The sequence below is a fragment of the Microcebus murinus genome, chromosome 18, assembly GCF_040939455.1.
Source record: "Microcebus murinus isolate Inina chromosome 18, M.murinus_Inina_mat1.0, whole genome shotgun sequence".
NCBI lineage: Eukaryota > Metazoa > Chordata > Mammalia > Primates > Cheirogaleidae > Microcebus > Microcebus murinus.
The window spans coordinates 49,254,814-49,274,856 of NC_134121.1; the positions used below are offsets into that span (position 1 = coordinate 49,254,814).

At 45.8% G+C, this 20,043-nt stretch overlaps 1 pseudogene; it reads right to left on the bottom strand.

Moving 5' to 3' along the window:
- Window positions 1-17,281: 17,281 nt before the first annotated feature.
- LOC105861607 (transmembrane 9 superfamily member 1 pseudogene) lies at window positions 17,282-19,489 on the bottom strand (annotated as a pseudogene).
- Between the last annotated feature and the right edge of the window lie 554 nt (window positions 19,490-20,043).

A 20,043-nucleotide genomic window follows, 5' to 3' on the forward strand; every position in this document is an offset into this window, starting at 1 on the left:
GCTGGGATGGATGCTCAGTGACCTTTTCGAGAACTTGCTTATAGAAGTCATGTATCTTGAGAAATGATTTTTCTAAATAAAAAAAAAAAAAAGAAAAAAAAAAAAAGAAGTCATGTATCTGTTGTAATTCTGTTTAACTTTTATGCTGACAAACAAGGGGCCCGGGGAACAACTTTCTGGAGATCAGTCCATATCTAATCCCAACTCTTTTCATCAATACCTACCTCCTTCTCAGCCCTCTTCACCTATACCTGGCTCAGAGGCTTCAGTTCTCCTTCCCGAAGATGAAATCAAGGCCTGTCACCCTGGCAACACATTTCCTTTGGCCCTGGCTTGCAAATCAACAGTGGCCTTGGTCCCCGGTCCTCTCCTGGGGTGCCTGTGTATTTCCTTTGTGACACTTATCAAAAGAGTAATTATTAACATCTCTGCCCCGGACCTTGACCTCTGTGAACACAGGGGTCAGATCTTGTCCCTTCTTCCTCCCCCAAGACCAGGCTTATCAGGAAGACTCATTGCTGAAGGAATGCTGTCCTCTCTGGGCCTGTCACTCTTCTCTGTACCTCTCTGTTCCTCAGCTCTTCCAGATGCAATGTGTTCTATCCCGCTAGCATTTGGAAAGGTCCTGTCTGACTCCAGCCTTGTCTATCAGAAGGACAGAAAGAAAAAAGTTCCTGCGTGCTGACTTGAGATATATTTAGGCTAGAAGCTACTGGGATGACCCAGAGTTCCTGTTCCTGCTCCGCAGTGGTGTGACAGACGTCATTTCTTGCTGTGCCTCAGAAGCTTCAAACTAACGAGTCCCATTGAGGGAATAGAGTAGCACCGTGAGATAAAAAGGCACAGATCGTCTAGTCTGAATCCTTAGCATAAAGTTTCCAAGGCTTGGGGGGAAAGTAAAAAAAAAAAAAAAAAATCCTTAGAATGTATCAGGGGGAAGGCTGGGGACAGTGACCCCTGTGACATTATCTCCAACATCAACTGAAACGAATGCAACCTCCCAGCAGCAGTATTTGTTTAAAAGAGTGAACTCTCTCTGCCTTCAAAGAGTTTATTTTCTAAACCACATGGGATATATAAAGATAGGTAGACATTCCTGTTCTGTGGCCAAGTCTGGGAAACAAGAGAAGGGGGCGTGCTAAGTTTTGCTGTCCCTTAGGATTCTTGAAGATTGAAAAACCAAGATCTGGTAAGAGGAGGGTGATGTTTTCTGAAGTTTCTTCTTTTGGGGACCAGCTGCAGAAGTGCTGTGTGACAGGCCCAAACCTGGCTGCTGATGAGTTGGCCGGGGGAGGCCTATGGGGGGACTGGAGGTGGCAGCCCCATAGAGGAAGTGGGGGAGGGATAAGGATATGAGTAGAACCAAGAACTCGCACGCGTGCGCGCGTATGTGTGTGTGTGTGTCCTTTTGATGCAATGACTTCCTCCAAGGGACTGCCTTCAAATGCTCAATGCTCATCTGTGTTCATAAAACACAAAATGTTTTGTTATTTAAATGAAAGCTAGCAGGTGAGTTTCCCCATGATGAAGGAGAACACTGGTTCAATTTCCAGAGATTGAACAAAGACTACATCAAACTATGGCTAAGTGTGTAAAATTGTCATAAGAGTATCAATATAATTCAGAAAAGGATTCTCAGAATTTTTTTGTTTGTTTGTTTGTTTGTTTGTTTGTTTTTTTTTGTGGATGTGTAATAGCAGGTATTTTTTTTTTTTTGAGACAGAGTCTCGCTTTGTTGCCCAGGCTAGAGTGAGTGCCGTGGTGTCAGCCTAGCTCACAGCAACCTCAAACTCCTGGCTCAAGCAATCCTCCTGCCTCAGCCTCCCAAGTAGCTGGGACTACAGGCATTCGCCACCATGCCCGGCTAATTTTTTGTATATATTATTTGGCCAATTAATTTCTTTCTATTTATAGTGGAGACGGGGTCTCGCTCTTGCTCAGGCTGGTTTCGAACTCCTGACCTCGAGCAATCCGCCCGCCTTGGCCTCCCAGAGAGCTAGGATTACAGGCGTGAGCCACCTCGCCTGGCCTCAGAATTTTTTTTTTTTTTGTACTTATTTATTTTTCTGAGGCAGAGTCTCACCCTATTACTCCTGGTAGATGTAGCAGTGTCATTGTAACTCACTTCAACATCAAATTCCTGGGCTCAAGCCATCCTACTGCCTCAGCCTCTCGAGTAGCTGGGACTATGATGCCCAGCTAATTTTTCTATTTTTAGTAAGATGGGGTCTTGCTCTTGCTCTCAGACTGGTCCTGAACTCCTGAGCTCAAGCAATCCTCCCTTCTTGGCCTCCTAGGGTGCTACCAGGCATGAGTCATCATAGCCAGCTGGATTCTCAGAAGATTAAAAAAATGAGGACCGGATCTCTAAGATTCATTCCAGCTCTATAATCCTATTTAGAAATAAATAAAAGCCTTTATAAAAAAAAACAGATGGATATGTTTTGGTTTTAAGAAGAGCTTAACTCTTGTTTGATGGGGAGAAAAGATTGCCAAAATTGTTCTAGAAAGCTACCCCTAGGCCAGGTGTGGCAGCTCACACCTGTAATCCCAGCACTTTGGAAGGCCAAGGGAGGAGAATCGCTTGAGCTCAGGAGTTCGAAACCAGCCTGAGCAAGAGCTAGACCCTGTCTACTAAAAATAGAAAAAATTAACCTGCTGTCGTGGTGTGTGCCTGTAGTCCCAGCTACTCTGGAGGCTGAGGCAGGAGGATCACTTGAGCCCAGGAGTTTGAGGTTGCTGTGAGCTATGATGACGCCATGGGCACTCTAGCCTGGGCAACAGAGCAAGACTCTGTCTCAAAAAAACCAAAAAACACTACCCCTTTTTTTTTGCCTTTCTCACTAATTAGGCCAAATAGGAATCATGAGTCTGACTTCTGTAGACTATAGGATTTTTTTAATAGCTTATTTTAAGCTTTTTATCATAGAAGTTTTCAAACATATACAAAAGTAGAGAGGATTAGCAGAATCAAACCTGTGTACCCATAACCCAGCTGTATCAATGAGCAACACACATCTCATCTTTTTTCATCAACCCTCAACTCCTTCTTCAATTAAATTCCAGATATATTATTTCATTTCTAAAAACTTCACTACGTATCTCTAGATAAAGGTTCTTTAAAAATAGACCAATATAACCACAATACTTTTAGCATGCCTAGAAAAATTAACAATAATTAACAATAAAATTAACAAAAATTAACAATAATTCCTTACTATCATAAGATATCCAGCCAGGGTTTAAGTATGCATAAATTTTTTTCTTCATATTTGGCACTGAGTATTTATCAAGAGTCTTTAAAAAGCTTAGACTAGGCCGGGCACGGTGGCTCACGCCTGTAATCCTAGCACTTTGGGAGGCCAAGGCGGGTGGATCGCTTGAGGTCAGGAGTTCGAAACCAGCCTGAGCGAGACCCTGTCTCTACTAAAAATAGAAAGAAATTAATTGACCAACTAAAAATATATATACAAAAAATTAGCTGGGCATGGTGGCACGTGCCTGTAGTCCCAGCTACCTGGGAGGCTGAGGCAGGAGGATTGCTTGAGCCCAGGAGTTTGAGGTTGCTGTGAGCTAGGCTGACACCACGGCACTCACTCTAGCCTGGGCAACAAAGTGAGACTCTGTCTCAAAAAAAAGAAAAGCTTAGACTATTAAGTCCACTTCTAGAAATATTTCCTGAATCCAGAAAAGGCTTTCAACATAGAGCTGTTTTCTGCAGCATTATTGATGATAATGTGTTAGAGGCAAGGACCCCCAAAGACCCTCAACTCTCCTATGACTCATCCTACGCACGGGCTTCACCCTGGAAAATTCCAGCTATAGCTCCGAAAAGAATGCATTCCATGATGTGCTGACCACAGAATGCTCCAGGGAGTGCTAACTACAATTGTTCCCGACCACCTGCCAGGTTGGGGTTGAGTAATCAGTCACAAACAGCCTCAATGCCGATAAGACTGATCGGGGCTGATTGCCCCAGACCCAAGACTCATCGTCACCCCACTCTATTTTTCTGTTTCTACTTCCTTGTTTCTGTATGCTTATAAAACCTACTAAAAATCTAAGTAAAGTAGACCTTGACAACCCTTTGCTTGGTCTCATTCCTTTCTCTCGCCCATCTCTTTCAGGCACAGTCCCCCTTGACCCCACGAGTAACAGAAGGTCCCGCGGGACGGGACAATAATGGAACCTGGCAATACATTAAATGGGCACACTGGGTGGACAGTTAAGTCATGGGCACACCCAAGGAAATAGCATCGTGGTTAGAGAATGGCAGTGACGCTAGACAGACTTGCTCTACCATTTCCTATCAAGCTGTCTCACTTCTGGAAACATCATTTTACTCACAGATAAAACATGATTAATAATAGTACCCAACCTCAATGGGTAGGCACAATCATTGTGAGAGCTAAGTTAAAATGCACAGAAAACAGCAAAATGCTTGGCTGGTTCCAAGTGAACACTCAATATATGGTTGCTATAAAATACACAGCAATAAATGTGTTTGTGAAGAATTTGTAGTAACATAAAAAAACATTGTAGTATCAAGTTTAAAAATGATAAAAACAATTACACACACCCTGTAACCACAGCCACGTAAAGAAAAAGTGTCTAAAGTTAATGCGCCAAGATAACAGTTTATCATTGAGTGGTGATTCCTTACCACCCTCCCCCATCCCAATTCTGCTTTTGTAAAAGAAATGCAAGCTTGTTACAGAAAATTTGGGAAGTCCAAAATAGGAAAAAAAAAAAATCCAAGGTTTCATCAGTTAAGAAGGGGGCAATGTTGAGTTTTTAGTCCACGATGTCTAAGACACCTGCCCCCGCCACCCACCCCACTACTGGCTACCAAGCCCGTTAGCGCTACCTGGTGGTCAAACTAAGCAATTATTCTTAGACAACAACAACAACAAAAAATCCAATGAGGAATTACCCTGGCAATGATATAGCTCCCTAAGTAGCATAAACATCATGCCGTCGGGTTTCCATCTCAAGGTCCATCTCAATCCATGGACCCAGTGGGTATCCCAAGGGTCTTCTTTAATAGTCCTCAGGTGAGAAGAAACATGGCTCAAGTATTTCATATGATGGGCTAGTCCATATACATGCTCCAGGAATCTAGCCCACCCTTCTCACAGCTATTCTATGCTCACTCGGAGCCTTTCTGGAAACTTGTCTCCACTGGGTCCAACATTCAGACAGCAGCCCTCCGGCCCCAGTATTTACCACCAGTGCAGAGATAAGCTGGCATCTGCCCGCTAGAAAGTCACTTGAGACAACAGGGTCCTCCTCCGTAAGTCCACCCACATCGGAACCCCCAGCCCCAGGTTACCCCTGCTCTGCAAGGAGCCCAAACTGGCTGCGGGGCCTCGTTAAAGTCACTCGGTGCCGCCAGCCTCAACTCCCCCTTCCTGTAAGGTCGAGGGAGTGGAGTGGACCTGACCTTCCCAAAGGCTGGCGCCAGCACCAGCTGCATCAGCATCATTTGGGGCACTTTGACATAATTTCTGTTGCTTCTGCCCTGACATTCCGATGAACGCGGTCGGAGGTCGGGGGTGCTGGGAATCTGTAATTGACAGAAGCTCGGTGGGTTGGGGGACCTCGGAATCTCTAGATGATATCCTTTCCAGAATTGCCAGTCTCTGCCCTCTTCCCAAGGAGTCTGGAAAACTTCCTCTTGAGTGTGGCACTGTTTCAAGAGTGACACATGTCATCCAAGCAGGGCTCTGGAGGCAGACGGTAGATTTCCTCCTGGCTCTGCCCCTTAACCCTGCTAAGCCTCAGCCTCTCCATCTGTGAAAAGAAGATGATAATATTAGTACCTACCTCTCAGGATTGCCTTGAAGTAAAGGTTATTTAGCATAATTACTTAATTACATTTATATTTACATTTAATCATAATTATTTAATATGTATGAAGCCCAAAGCCCTTAAAACAGTGTCTAGCACATAGGAGATATTAGTAGCAATTATTTTAACTATAATATTATTATTACATACATATGAGTTGCTTTTAAATAATAATTTTTAAAAGGTACACGCTCACACCTGTAATCCTAGCACTCTGGGAGGCTGAGGCAGGAGGATGGCTTGAGGTCAGTTCAAAACCAGTTTGAGCAAGAGCAAGACCCCATCTCTACTAAAAATAGAAAAAATTAGCCAGTCAAATAAAAATAGAAACAAAAAATTAGCCAGGCATGGTGGCTCGTGCCTATAGTCCCAGCTACTTGAGAGGCTGAGGCAGAAGGATTGCTTGAGCCCAGGAGTTTGAGATTGTAGAGAGCTATGATAACACTATGCACTCAACTCAGGTTGACAGAGTTAGACTCTGTCAAAGAAAAGAAGAGAAAAGAAAAGAACAGAAAAGAAAAGAAAAGGGTAGGAGGGGAGGGAAAGGAAAAGGTACAACTCTGCTATGGTTTGAATGTTTGTGTTCCTCCAAAATTCATGTTGAAACTTAATTCTCAATACAAAAAGTAGGGCTTTCAGGAGGTGATGAGGTCATGAGGGCTGTGTCCTCATGAATGGGATTCATGGCCTTATTATGGGCTTAAGGCAGTCTGTTTGCCTTTCTATCCCTTCTGCCAGGTGAGGACACAGGGTCTGTCCCCTCCAGAGGATGCAGCCACAAAAGCCATCTTGGAAGCAGAGAGCGAGCCCTCAATAGACACCAAATTGGCCAGGGCCTTGAACTTGGACTTCCCCAGCTTCCAGAACTGTGAGAAATAAATTTCTATTATTTATACCCCCCTGCACTCCAGCCTGGGTGACGAGTGAGGCCCAGTCTCTAAAAAACACATGCACACAAAATTTATTCATAAATACCCAGTCTGAGTTATTTTGTTATAGCAGTGGGAATGAACTAAGACAAATCCTTAAAGAAATTTTGAAAAAGAACCTATGGGGTGTAGTTAAAATACACCTGCCAAACCACCTGCCAACGACCCTCCCAGCATGAATCCGGTGGAATACTCACGTCATGGATGAGCTATGTCATCTAAGAAGCGATCTCCCAAGAGAAGGATAAGTAGAGGGTGCCTGAGGGGGACATAGGGACAGGCACGGCCAATTGTGACTGGGGCAGTGTCTCAAGGCCCAGGGCTGATAAATGATGACGCAGAACAGGGTTTTCCAAAGTGGGTACCACTGTGGTACTCAGATGTTCCTGGAAGTCCAAAGATAAAAGTTGGTCATTACGGTCCAGTGGCCACACCATTGCTCTGACTCCATCCATGATGGGTCAGCTGACATGAGTGCTCAGTATTCTATTCTGTTTTTTGATTGAAACCAGTTCAATGCAAATCAAATTTGCTAGACTACAGCCCTGTGAGGGTGGGAACTTTGTCACCACTGAATGACCAGACCCTAGAATTGTACGTGGCAAATAGTATGTGATTATAGGTGTGTGTCTGATGAATACATGAATGACTGAATAATCTTGGGTTCCTGAATTATTAATATTTACCCATCTCTCAACAGTTTAATTAATGAAGTAAGCCGATATAGAAGTTTCTAGAAAGGTAAGGCCTGAACTAAAGCCCTGCCTAAAAAGATGCTCTACTGACTGGTTGATGAACAAGGAAGACCCCTCCCTACCCTGCCCCTGCTGCTTGGAGCACTGGGACTTGCTGGGGGACAGATACCTGGGCTTCCACTGCTGTGCTTGGAGGTCACAGGTGGCCAGCTGCCCCCTGCCTGACTCTTCCATCTCTGCTCCCTGATTTTAAATACTTCTCTAGCACATCCAGGAGAGTTCCTGGGTTAAGTGCCAGGCACAGGCTGAGGGGTGGCTTGTGTTTGAAGCCCCATCAAAGAGAGAAAAGCAGAACCTCAGAAACACAGATGAAAGGCTCCTGGGAGGCAGGTTTTGACTTTCAAAAGGTCATCAGCCCGCATCGAGAGCACCTGCTGTTCTCAAAGCACAGGGCTCTGAACAGAGATCGCAGCTATTTTCTTCTCTGATGTTCAACACCATGATTAGAACCAGGCGAGGACACCCCGATCCCCCATGGCAGCCCACGTTGGAGTTGAGAGGGCTGGACCACAGGGCCCTGCGGAAACGAGCGCGCCGTCCGGGGCTGTTGCAGTCAGGATCTGCCCCACCTGGGGAAGGACGCCCGCCCGGTCTCTACAGCAGAAAGACCATTGTCCTGTGAGTCCAAGGCAGGGCCCGTCCCCCTAGTGAACACAGGGTGAGCAAGACGGAATTATCCTTCAGGAGGAACTTTCCAGAGTAGTGGGTCAATGGACTGACTGCTCCCCTGGCTGAAGGAATGTTCCAAGGCCTTCCTGGCTGGGGTACATCATGAAGTCAGCTTCTGTGGGTCACAGGAGGAGGAAGTGGCAGCCCCTTTGTCCACAGCCCCACTTCCTGGGCCTGTGCCCAGGAACGGTCCCCTCTCATCCAGTGGGGACACCTTCCTCAAGCTCCAGGCTTGACTCTCCCCAGGCCTTTACCCACAAGCTGCGTCTGCCCATGGAGCCTCCTGCCTCTTCCTCCTTGTTGCAGATTGAAGGGCATCCTCACCTGAATTAGATGCTCTTTCAAACAAAGCACCTGCCGATAACGTCCTTGAAATAGTTGGGGAAATTTGAATATGAATGGGGTATTAGATTATCACAGAAATAGTATGACATGTCAGGTATGATAAGAATATCATATGTAGGAAAGTCTCCTTGTTTTTAAAATAAACACTGAAATATTTAGAGGTGAACTGCCATAAAGTCTGAAATATACTTTAAAATCCTCCAGAAAAAAAAATCTGGCAAGATTCTCGCAACTGTTAAACCCAGGTGATGACTATGCGAGACTTTCTGTACGTTTGGAAGTCTGTATAGTATACTGCAGGAAGAATAAAGGTCACCACCTCTGAGAAGCCTTCCCTGATCCCCCAGAACTGGGGGATGGGTGTCCCTCTCATGGGCTACCATAGTTCCTGTCCTGGTCTGACATTAGTCACCAGGGCACTTACAATCTTGAATCCTGCTTCTCTAATTAGGCTAAGACCCTTGGGAGTACCACAGAGTGTGGCAGGGAAGAGACACTAATACAGGAGTGTTGGGGAGGAGGGAAGAGGGAGGAGTGAGGAGGGAGGAGGGAGGCACATAGCAATTTTTCAACTCTTGTTTATTACACTGATCTTTCTAATTTTTTTTTATTTTTTTGAGACAGAGTCTCGCTTTGGTGCCCAGGCTAGAGTGAGTGCCATGGCGTCAGCCTAGCTCACAGCAACCTCAAACTCCTGGGCTCAAGCGATCCTCCTGCCTCAGCCTCCCGAGTAGCTGGGACTACAGGCATGCGCCACCATGCCCAGCTAATTTTTTGTATATATTTTTAGTTGGCCAATTAATTTCTTTCCATTTATAGTAGAGACTGGGTCTCACTCTTGCTCAGGCTGGTTTCGAACTCCTGACCTTGAGCAATCCGCCCGCCTCGGCCTCCCAGAGTGCTAGGATTACAGGCGTGAACACTGATCTTTCTAAGAGGCAGCCAGCTCTCCTGTCTGTCTGCCTTTTCCTTTAGGGCTGTACCAGAGTGACAGTGAGAAACTGGGCTGGCTTTTGTGGCCACCTTCACTTACTGCGTCCCAAGCACACCCCCAGCCAAAGTGCTGGTGGAAATTACAGCTAAATATGTATTTCCATCATACAAAAATGTATACATGAATGTTTTTAGCAGCATTACTCATAATAGCCCAAAAAAGGAAATAACCTAATGTCTACCTAATGATGAATGGATAAATAAAATGTGGCCCATCCATGCAATGGAATATTACTTGGCAATAAAAATGAATAAAGTTCTGATGCATGTGACAATGTGGATGAACCTTGAGAACATTATACAAAGTGGGAGAAGCCAGTCACAAAAGACCACACGTTATCTGATTTCATTCATATGAAATGTCCAGAACAGACAAATCCATAGAGACAGAAGGTTGATTAGTAGCTTCCTAGGGCTATGGGAACTCGAGGAGTGACTGCTAATGGGCAGGGGGTTTCTTTTGGGGGTGATAAAAATGTTCTAAAATGGATCGTAGGTGATGGTTGCACAGGGCTATGTGGATATCCTCAAAAACCTCTGAATTGTTGCCTTTATTGTCATCTTTAAAGGGGTGAATTTTTTTGGTATGTGAATTGATTGAGCTCAATCAAGCTGTTATTGAAAATATATCTACTAGATATTTATGGCCATTACCCAGTCTGTGCTGCTGGCCGAAAGGCAGACAGAGAGGGACATGGGGTTGGCTCTCCTGGTTTAAAATAGAATCATATAGGCTGAGCTGGCATGTGGAACGAGTGTGTAACAGGGCCTATAAATAACACCTTGGCTTTTAGCTTTCAGGTCCAAGGTGCTGCTTGGGGCTGTTTGTCCGTGACCTTGCAGGGAGGAAGGCTCCATCTCGGTCTATTTACTAAAGAGCCAAGAGCGATGCTGTGGAGATGGGGAGGAAGAAAACTCCTCCTGTGATGCCAGAAAGATATAATTAAAAACATAAATCACACTTTCTAGGCTTCAGAGACATTCATCACGTAGTTTTCTACAGGCATTGCACAGACAAGGTGGCTTGAAGAATTCTATGAAATCTCTCGGAAGAGAAAAGAAGGGGCACCTCCAGAGCTGTGGGCATGGTGGGTGGGGAAGGACGGAAGGAAAGATGACAGATCAGTAGCAACTAGGGGACAGGGAGGGCTGGCCTGGATTCATAGCCTGGTGGTCCACGCCCAGGACATGTGTGTGGGCTCACAGTGTTAATAATTTTCTCAATCATTTGCCATAAGAACGTGAGCCCGAGGAGGACAGAGATTTTTGTTTTGTTTACTGTTGCCTACCCATGGCAGGTGGGCAATAATGTTTTGTGTGCAAATTAAGTGAATATTTTAAAATTAGATTCAACTTCCACATCTAGCCAAGCTGGAATAACAGGGACCAGCCAGAAACAATTAAAAAACTGGACAAAATACAGTTGACCTTGAACAATGCAGGAGTTAGGGTCCCAAATGCCTGCATAGTCAGAAATTTCAGTATAACTTTTGACTCCTCCCAAATTTAACACTAATAGCCTTCCGTTGACTAGATGCCTTACCAATAACATAAGCAGCAATTAACATATTTTGTATGGTCTATGTAATAATATTATATACTGTATTCTTAAAGTAAGCTAGAGAAAAAAACGTTATTAAGAAAATCACAGGCCGGGCGCTGTGGCTCACGCCTGTAATCCTAGCTCTTGGGAGGCCGAGGCGGGCGGATTGCTCGAGGTCAGGAGTTCAAAACCAGCCTGAGCAAGAGCGAGACCCCGTCTCTACTATAAATAGAAAGAAATTAATTGGCCAACTGATATATATATAAAAAAATTAGCCGGGCATGGTGGCGCATGCCTGTAGTCCCAGCTACTCGGGAGGCTGAGGCAAGAGGATCGCTTGAGCCCAGGAGTTTGAGGTTGCTGTGAGCTAGGCTGACGCCACGGCACTCACTCTAGCCTGGACAACAAAGTGAGACTCTGTCTCAAAAAAAAAAAAAAAAAAAAAAAAAGAAAATCACAAGGAAGAGAAAATATATTTATTCATTACATGGAAGTGGATCATCATAAATGTCTTCATCCTCTTCATCTTCACATTGGGTAGGCTGAGGAGGAGGAGGAAGAGGAGGGGTTGGTCTTGCTGTCTGAGGGGTGGCAGAGAAGGAAGAAAATATGTATAAGTGGAACTGCACAGTTCAAACTCGTGTTGTTCAAGGGTCAATTGTATATAAAACGATGGCTTTCAAGGAACTGGACCTCAGGCAGCAGATCTCAAGGACAATGATCCTTGAGAAAGGGGAAATAAAGTGAGCCCTACAGTGTCCCTACTAACTGCCTGCTGTGTTCACAAGCCATGAGTGAGGAGGAGGAAGCCATATGGAAATTGGTAGGCTCCCTGAATCAAGGAGATGGAACTGGGAGACCAGGGTAGAGGCCTGGAGAAGAGAGAACTTCACAAAGAGAAAGTTCTAGAAATCTGCCCAAGGCTCCCCCTTGAGTCATCATCTGAGTACTGACTGAGTACAAACATGAGGGAACTACCCAAAGCCAGGGAAAGAACCACCTGAAAGGAATGGAGAGAACAATCCTTGTTACTCATACAGGATGAGGAACAGTACATGTTCCTACCAGCTGGAGTGAAACCTTGTAATTCATGGGGCATCCGGTAAAATGCAGGAGTGTTTTTTCCCTCAACAGTAGGGAAAATTAACCCTAAATACTGCTCTGCTCCCACTTAACAAAGCTTAATAGCAAGTCTTGAAAGGATCAGACTGTTTCTAAGCCAATTAACTACGTCCCAGAAAAACTGAAAAAACATTTATAGGAATACAAAAACATTCCAAGGTAAAATTCACAATGTTTGTGAAATACTCAGGGTCCAATCAGGGGAGAGAAATCACATAGTAATCTGAACAGGGAAAGTTTACTATAAAAGCTGATAACTATCACAGGGGATTGACTATAAATGGGTAAAGAGAGCTCTAAAGAAATATCCCAGGGCTGAGGGGAAAGGCCCAAGGCTGGGATTCAGACTTCATCAGAAAAGGGGAAATTGCAGATACTGAAGCTCACTGGGTCGTGTTGTCCTGGGCCAGAGCTGGTCCGTTGTTGATGGGCAAGCAGGAAACTCTCATCTGGGGTACAAGCAGGTTGAGGCTGGTGGGCAAAGAACCATGGCCAGGACTGGCAGGCAGGAAATCCTGCAGCCACCAGGGTGCAGATGGGCTTAAAGCTGGAATGTCAACCACCATGGGACCTGTGAAAATCACTGAGAATCTGCGGTGGGGGAACTGCTCAGACTTGATGGGAAGATGTCAATGGGGATACTGCTACAATTTGATGAGGGTGAGTGCCACGGGATGTCCCCCACACTCTGCTGGCAACCATACAATCAGAGCAAGAAACCAACAGAAGCACAACTAAGCGAGGAAGAAAAGCCCCTTTTACCTATAGGTTTTCCTCTGGCGCCCTCTACTGGCTAGGCTTAACATCATGCTGGCTGCAAAGGAGAAATTTTTACAGGGTCCAGCTCAGTTATACAGGGCAGGCAATGAAGTGTAGATTTGGAGCTGAGAGGGAATAAATTGATAACTGGTACAGCTGATGTCTGACATTCAATCAATAAGCCATGCAAAGAAGAAAAAAATATCCAAATGAGGAGAAAAAAATCAATAGAAATAGACTTTTAAATTGCACAGGTGATAGAATCAGTAGACAAAGACAAAACAGTTATTATATCAGCTATTATACACCCTACATTCAAGAAGGTAGAGGAAAGACTGATCATGTTTAATAGAGATAAGAAAAATATTACTAAAAAGATCCAAACTGAGCTTCTAGAGATGAAAAATACAATGCTTGAGGAGGGAAAAATACACTGGATGGGATTAATCCAAGATTAGGCACTGCATAAGAAAAGATGAATACACTTGAAGACATAGCATTTAAAAATATTCAAAATTAAATGAGGGGAAAAAAGACTCAAAAGAAAAGAACACAGCATTATCTGCCTGCTTTTCCTATTTCTCTAGCACAGGGATAGGCAACCTTTTACTTAAAGGGACAGATATTAGATGTTTTAGGCTTGTGGCAATATGGTTTCTGTTGCAACTTCTCAACTCTGCCTATTCAACTCTCCTCGAAAGCAACCACAGATAATATGTAAGCAAATGGGCACATCTGTCTTCTAATAAAACTTTATTTACAAAAATAGGAGGCCAATTCATGGTCTGTCATTTGCTGAACCCTCTGCTAGAGCATGGTGCTAGAGGGCCCTAAATGCACATCCAGCACCCCAAAACCCAGCGGGCTGCCAGGGCCTGTTAGATGAGAGCTTACCCCAGGCCTCAGCCCTGTCCCCTTCTTCGTCTCTCTAGCTGGCATTGTCAGACCAGATCCAGGCATAGCTAGCAGATAAGTGAATCGATTTAGCCCTTACGGTGTGCCAAAAAATAGTTCCCCAGAAGATATCCGCAGCCTAATCCCTGGAACCTCTGACTTACTTTATATGGAAAAAGGAACTTTGCAGATGTGAGGAAGGATCTTGCGTTGGGGGATTATCCTGGATCAGCCAGGTAGGCTCCAAATACAATCACAGGTGTCCTCATAAGAGGCAGAGAGAGGTTTGACCCACAGGCGCAGCCAATATGAAGACGGAACCTTGACGACCAGCAGCTGGACGAGGAGAGGAACGCACTCTCCCTTAGCGTGGCCCTGACAACTCCTGCGCACCTGCCCAGTGATACTGATTTGGGATTTCCGGTCTCTAGAACTGGGAGAAAAAAAAAAAAATGTATGTTGCTTTAAGCCATGCATTTTGTGCTAATGTGTTGCAGTAGCCCCAGGAAACGAATACAACCATCTAGTAATTATCTTCAATAATTATCTGTGATCGTCAATAAAATCAAATGATCTGCCCCCAACCCAGGTTCAGAGCTGGGTTAAAGGAGGCTTTCTGGACCGCCTGCCTTACCCAAAGCAGGCTCCAGGGGAACAGAGGGCAGCCCAGCAGAGGAAGTGGATGGGGCAATCTTGGGAGTCAGGAAATCGGGGTTCATGTCCCCTTCTGCCTTCCTCACTGGGTGATCCCAGGCCTTTGGCTTCCTTATTTGTGCAATGGGGGGTAGAAGAGGAGATTTCCCTCCTGCTGCAAATGCCATTAAACTTAAAGGGGCCGGGCGCAGTGGCTCCTGCCTGTAGTCCCAGACCCTCAGGAACCTGAGGCGGGAGGATTGCTTGAGGCGAGGAGTTCAAGACCAGCCTGGGCAACATAGTGAGGCCCCCATCTTTACAAAAAATAAAAAGCCTAAAGGGAATGCCGATGAGAATATTCAGCACAAACATGTTCTATTATGTTCGGGGCTGGGGGCAGCCTCACAGTAGCACTCAGATTCTATCCCAGGCAGCCCCCCTGCTCCTCCAAGTTTTTGGAATAACAATAATGATCGTAGGAACGGCTAACCCCTACTGCGTGCCTACTATATGCCAGGTACTGTGCCAAGCATTTTTCTTGTGTCCTTCTCCAAAGACACTGTGGAAATAGGATAGTGGAGTTTGTGCTATGGAACTAGCAAGACTTGAGCTGGAGTCTCAGATCTGCCACAATTAGCTGTGTGACCTTGGGCAAGTGACTCAACCTTTCTGAGCATCACTATCCTCACCTACAAAATGCTGCTGCTCTTACCTATTTTCCTGAGATGTTACGAGGGTCAGCTTCACCTTGAGCAAAATGCCTGGCATGGTACTCTTGTTATCACCACAACGAGTGGAGGATTCGTGGTGAACACACAGGTTCACAAAAGGGGTGTGCTGTTGCCTCGGTTGGAAAACATCTAAGTGCCACCTGCATCCATGCAAACGGCAATGCTACCACTCCCAGTCCACCCCGAGGCTGTGGAACTACAGAATATTTCTTCTATGACAGCACCTAGACTCACACATACATGGTAATTTTCATTCTGAGAGCTGAGTGACTAATTTTCCCACCTAAAATTTATTCTTCCTTCTTTTGTTATTACAGGCTGGAGAAAAGACATAATAAAAACCCTCTGAGTCTGGCAAAGGAAACAACATGAAATGTGATTTAAAATGGGAAGTAATCATTGTGTCTACGATTCTAAAAAAAAATAAATAAATCAAGGAGCAGCTTTTAGAGGCAGTCTTAAGTCATGCTTCATGCTGGCGGATACAAGTTAGAAAGAGGGGGCTACATCTGACAATTCATTGTTTTTGCACCCTACAATGCTGCGCTGCCTGCACTGTCCTCCTTAAAAGCCCCACCAGCCCCCTGACCCACTGGCCACTGGTGACCTCAATATTCCCTTCTCACTCCATCATGCCACCCAGTCCTGTGGACTGCGTGCCTCTCACAGCTGTGGGACATTCACGTTGGCCACATCGCTCCAGGTGAGCTCAGCCTCTCTCTCGGCATGGTCATTAGTCTGGCCACCTCCAAGATGACCTGGAACCCACCAAGCCAGCCGCCAAGGGATCTTTCTGACTGTAACAATGAAAAGACAGTAATGGTGACTGCGGTTACGTACTCAGAACCCACTGGGTATCTGCTGTGTTACTCAGATTTTTTCGTTTAATTGCCAAAAGCCTACAAGGTAGCTTCTATTGGTCCCACTTTACTGATGATGCCACTTGCCTAAGGTTGGTCCATGTCACTGAGCTGGTAAACAGTGAAGCAGGTTTGAACCCAAGACTGTGGGACTCCTAAGGTTGTGTTCTGAGTTTTTCAAACTATGCCCCGAGGATGTCACCATATAGGATATTAATAAGTTTTCTTTTTCTTTTTTTTTTAAAGACAGGGTCTTGTTCTGTCACCCAGGCTGGAGTGCAGTGGCACAATCATAGCTCACTGTAGCCTTGAACTCCTGGGCTCAAAGGATCCTCCCATCTCAACCTTCCAAAGTGCTGAGATTACAGGCATGAGCCACTGTGCCTGGCCAAACAATAAGTTTTCTTTTAAACAACAACAACAAAGTGTGTGGTGAGGGTGTTAGATGAAAAGATCTGTGGTTAAATAAGTTTGGGACTTGCTCTCTGTACTGCCCCCTCTTGGACAATTCCTAGCATATTAGTATATTAGAGGCTTTCATGTGTCCTGCAATTAAAAAACAAAAACAAAACACTTTAACCCAGAGTTTTCCAAAGGCATTTGCTGTGGAACCCCTTAGCACTGAGCATGCACCATTCTGAGGGAGGACCAGTGTTCCTCGGCACACAGTCTGGGAAGCACTGGCCTTCTGGCTCAAGTTGCAGGTCCTTACCCTGAGCTGGCCCTGCCTGCCTCTCTGGTTTCACCTCCTCTTGTGCCCTAGGTCAATCTTCTGCTCCAGCCACACCTCGCTGCTCACATTTCCTTAAGCGTGAAAGGGTGTCCATGTCTCCGAGCCGCCGATTGCTTTGCCTGGAATGCCGTTTCCCTCCTTCCCTCCTCCAGGTGCCTCCAGGACTAGCTGGAGTGTCTCCTGCTGGGAAGTATTTTTCCAAGCCTCCTAAGCACAGATTACTCCCTGGATTGCACCAATCCCTGCACCAACAGTTAATCCTAATGCAACATGTCTCTCTGCTTATGTTAAAGAATATTTGTTTTCATGTGGCTGTCTCTTGTTGTAGACTGTGAACTTCTTTTTTTTTTTCTTAATACATTTTATTTAGATAATTGTAAAAAGAAAAATCAGGACCAAAACTAAAGGCAACTTAAAAAGTTCAAATATATACTTCTTATATAATACTTATAATTTCCAGGCCCTCTCTGGGGAAGGGAGGCCCAAAGGGCAAAGCGACAATGCCATCACACAATTCAGTCACTCCGATGAGAAGAGAAGCTGGTAGGAGAGCTCAATGGGCTGTGAAGAAAGGGAGAGAAGAGCAATAGTTCTTCCATCCAGAACTCGGTCCATCTTGAGGTTAACATAGATATAACGGATGAACTTTAGGGAAGAAAAAAAGGAGATAGTGCCCAGCATGAGGAAAAAGACGTAACCAGTGAGTAAGGAGTAGCCAAAGAACTCTACAGTCTGTACTGCCCCTGACATACTGGAGCACCGGGCATAGTAGAAAACTGAGCAGAGGAAGATGAAGAGGCCAGTGGAGCCAACACTCAGCACAGATCCCACCACCAGCGGTGATCCTGTCCAGACAATTGTAAGTAGGTGAGCGCAATGGAGATGGAAGCTCCCACACTCAGCAGGATGGTGAAGACAAAGAAGAGGATGCCATACAAAGTGTACTGCTCCCGACCCCACACTGTGGCAAAGATGTAGTACAGCTCCACGGAGATGGCACTGAAAGGCAGGAAGCCTCCAACAGTCATATGGATGAAAGTAGACTTGTACCAGGGCTGGGATGGGATCTCCCGGGCGATGTTCTTGGTGCGACAAGGTGCATCAAAGGAGCTAGCGTTGTTCTTCCCGAAGATGCCTCTGATGACAGTGAGGGGAAAGCCCACCAGCAGCCAAACCGTCAGAAGCAGCAGGATAGTGGTGGCTGGCAGAGCCTGTGTCGAACCATTGGCCCAATGCACCGAGTTCACCACACTCCACGTCAGGAAGAAAGGCACAGAGTAGAGACTGGTGGTGAGAATGATGTTCCACACCCAACATTCGCTTCCAATCTGTCGGTAGAAGTGGCTGGACACGTAGCCAGAGATGCAGCAGGTCAGGGCATACGACAAGATGGCTGCCGAGTTAATGGACCCATGACGATGCACATTGAACATGCCCAGCAGTGCCATGACAATAATGCCAGTGCCAAGGGCCAGGAACTGGGCACCCACGCCAAGCACGGCACAGAGCAGACCACGGTATGGAGGGAAGCGGAAGACATCTGTATGGATAATTTTCCAGCCGTTGTCACCCTGGTCAAAATCATCACCAGAACTTCTAGAAGTGGTCTCCTCGTCCAAGTTATAGCGAGCCAGGTCATTCCGAAGCACACGCATTAGAATGACAGCCACAAAACCCGCCAGTAAAAACACAAGCACCATGGAGTTGATGATGGACAACCAATGGATTTCCAGTGTTCGGGGAAAGAAGCCACCATCATCACCACGGCGCCTGTCACTCCGACGCGCCACTGAAGTCTCAGACCAGCGCACACTGTAAGTGTGAGTAAGGCGTAGGAACTCATCGGGTTGTAACCCATCCAAGTTGTGGGGCTTGACATCCCGCACCGAAACATTGGCAAATATAATTCGATCTCCATGGAATTCTAGGTGGAAGTCCAAATGGGTCCATAGTCCTATCTTGTGGCTGTGTGGCAGGAAGCCGCTCTCCTCCGTGTAGCCAACAAAGCCACGGATTGGCAAGTCATCTACCACAAATTCAAAGTAGTATAGTTCCTCAATGGCCTGGCGCAGCTGCTCCACCTGTGCAGAACTGAGCTGCATGTGGCTCAGAATTCTCTTCTCCACGTTCTCCCGAAAGCGGATCTCACACAAAGACTCAGCCATTCGGTCCCCATCCGGCACTTTACCCAGGCTAAGGCTTTTGTGACGTGTCTTCTCAGGGCAGCAGACTGGAAGCTGACAGTAGTGGTAAGTTTCCTGATGGTTATGGTAGGGTCCCGCTTTGTTGACATATAGAATGACAGGGTCACTGGCCTTGTAGTGTGTCACGCCTTCCACCCCTGGCTCATGGCCTGTGCCCAGCAGCAGTATCAGGACTGGCAACCACTGGCAGCTCCAACTTCGAGGGTGCCCTAGGATCGTCATCCTTAAGGCAATGGAACCTCGGGTCCCTTCCCGCCACAGCCCCGCGGTCCTCACCTCGCGGGAAGGGCTGGCCGAGGCAGCGCCAGCGGCCTGTGCAGCCCGGTAGCTGCCCTCGGGCTCCTGCCGGGGTCTCCCCCTGAGCGGCGCGGTAGCTGCGGGTTGGAGAGCGACTGTGAACTTCTTGAAGAACAGACTCTGCTTTATTTCAGTATCCTCAATGCCAAGCACAGGGCCTGGTATACAGTAGGTGTTTGCCAGCTGAACTTCCTATTGTCTTCTAGTCTATTTTCTTAATATATTTTTCTGATCATAAAAGCAATTCATGCAATCCATTGTGGGATATTTAAAAAAAAAATACGTTTAAAGAAGAAATATCCATAATCCTAGAGGGATCATGTGAATTATTAACATTCACCATTAACATGCTTATGGCATTGACATAAGAATTACTTGGGTGAGCTTGTTAAAAATAGAGATGCTCAAACTGCTGCTAGGCCACCCAGCTCCTGCCCCAGTGTATCCGTGTGTGTGCAACAAGTGTTTAATGGACTTTCATTTGATTCTAAAACTCGTCCCTCATTAAAGGTCACTATTTAGGTAATTTCCAATATTTTTGTACTATTGACCAGGTTGTGATAAACATCTTTGTACATAAATCTTTATCTCTGGGTCTATTTATTGCATAGATTCCTAGAAGTGGAATTACTGAGCCAAAGGGCAGGAAGGTTTTTAAGGCTCTCCAGACGGATCATCAGTTACTCCTCCGAAAGACTGTGCTACCTCCCTCTCCCACCAGCAGCT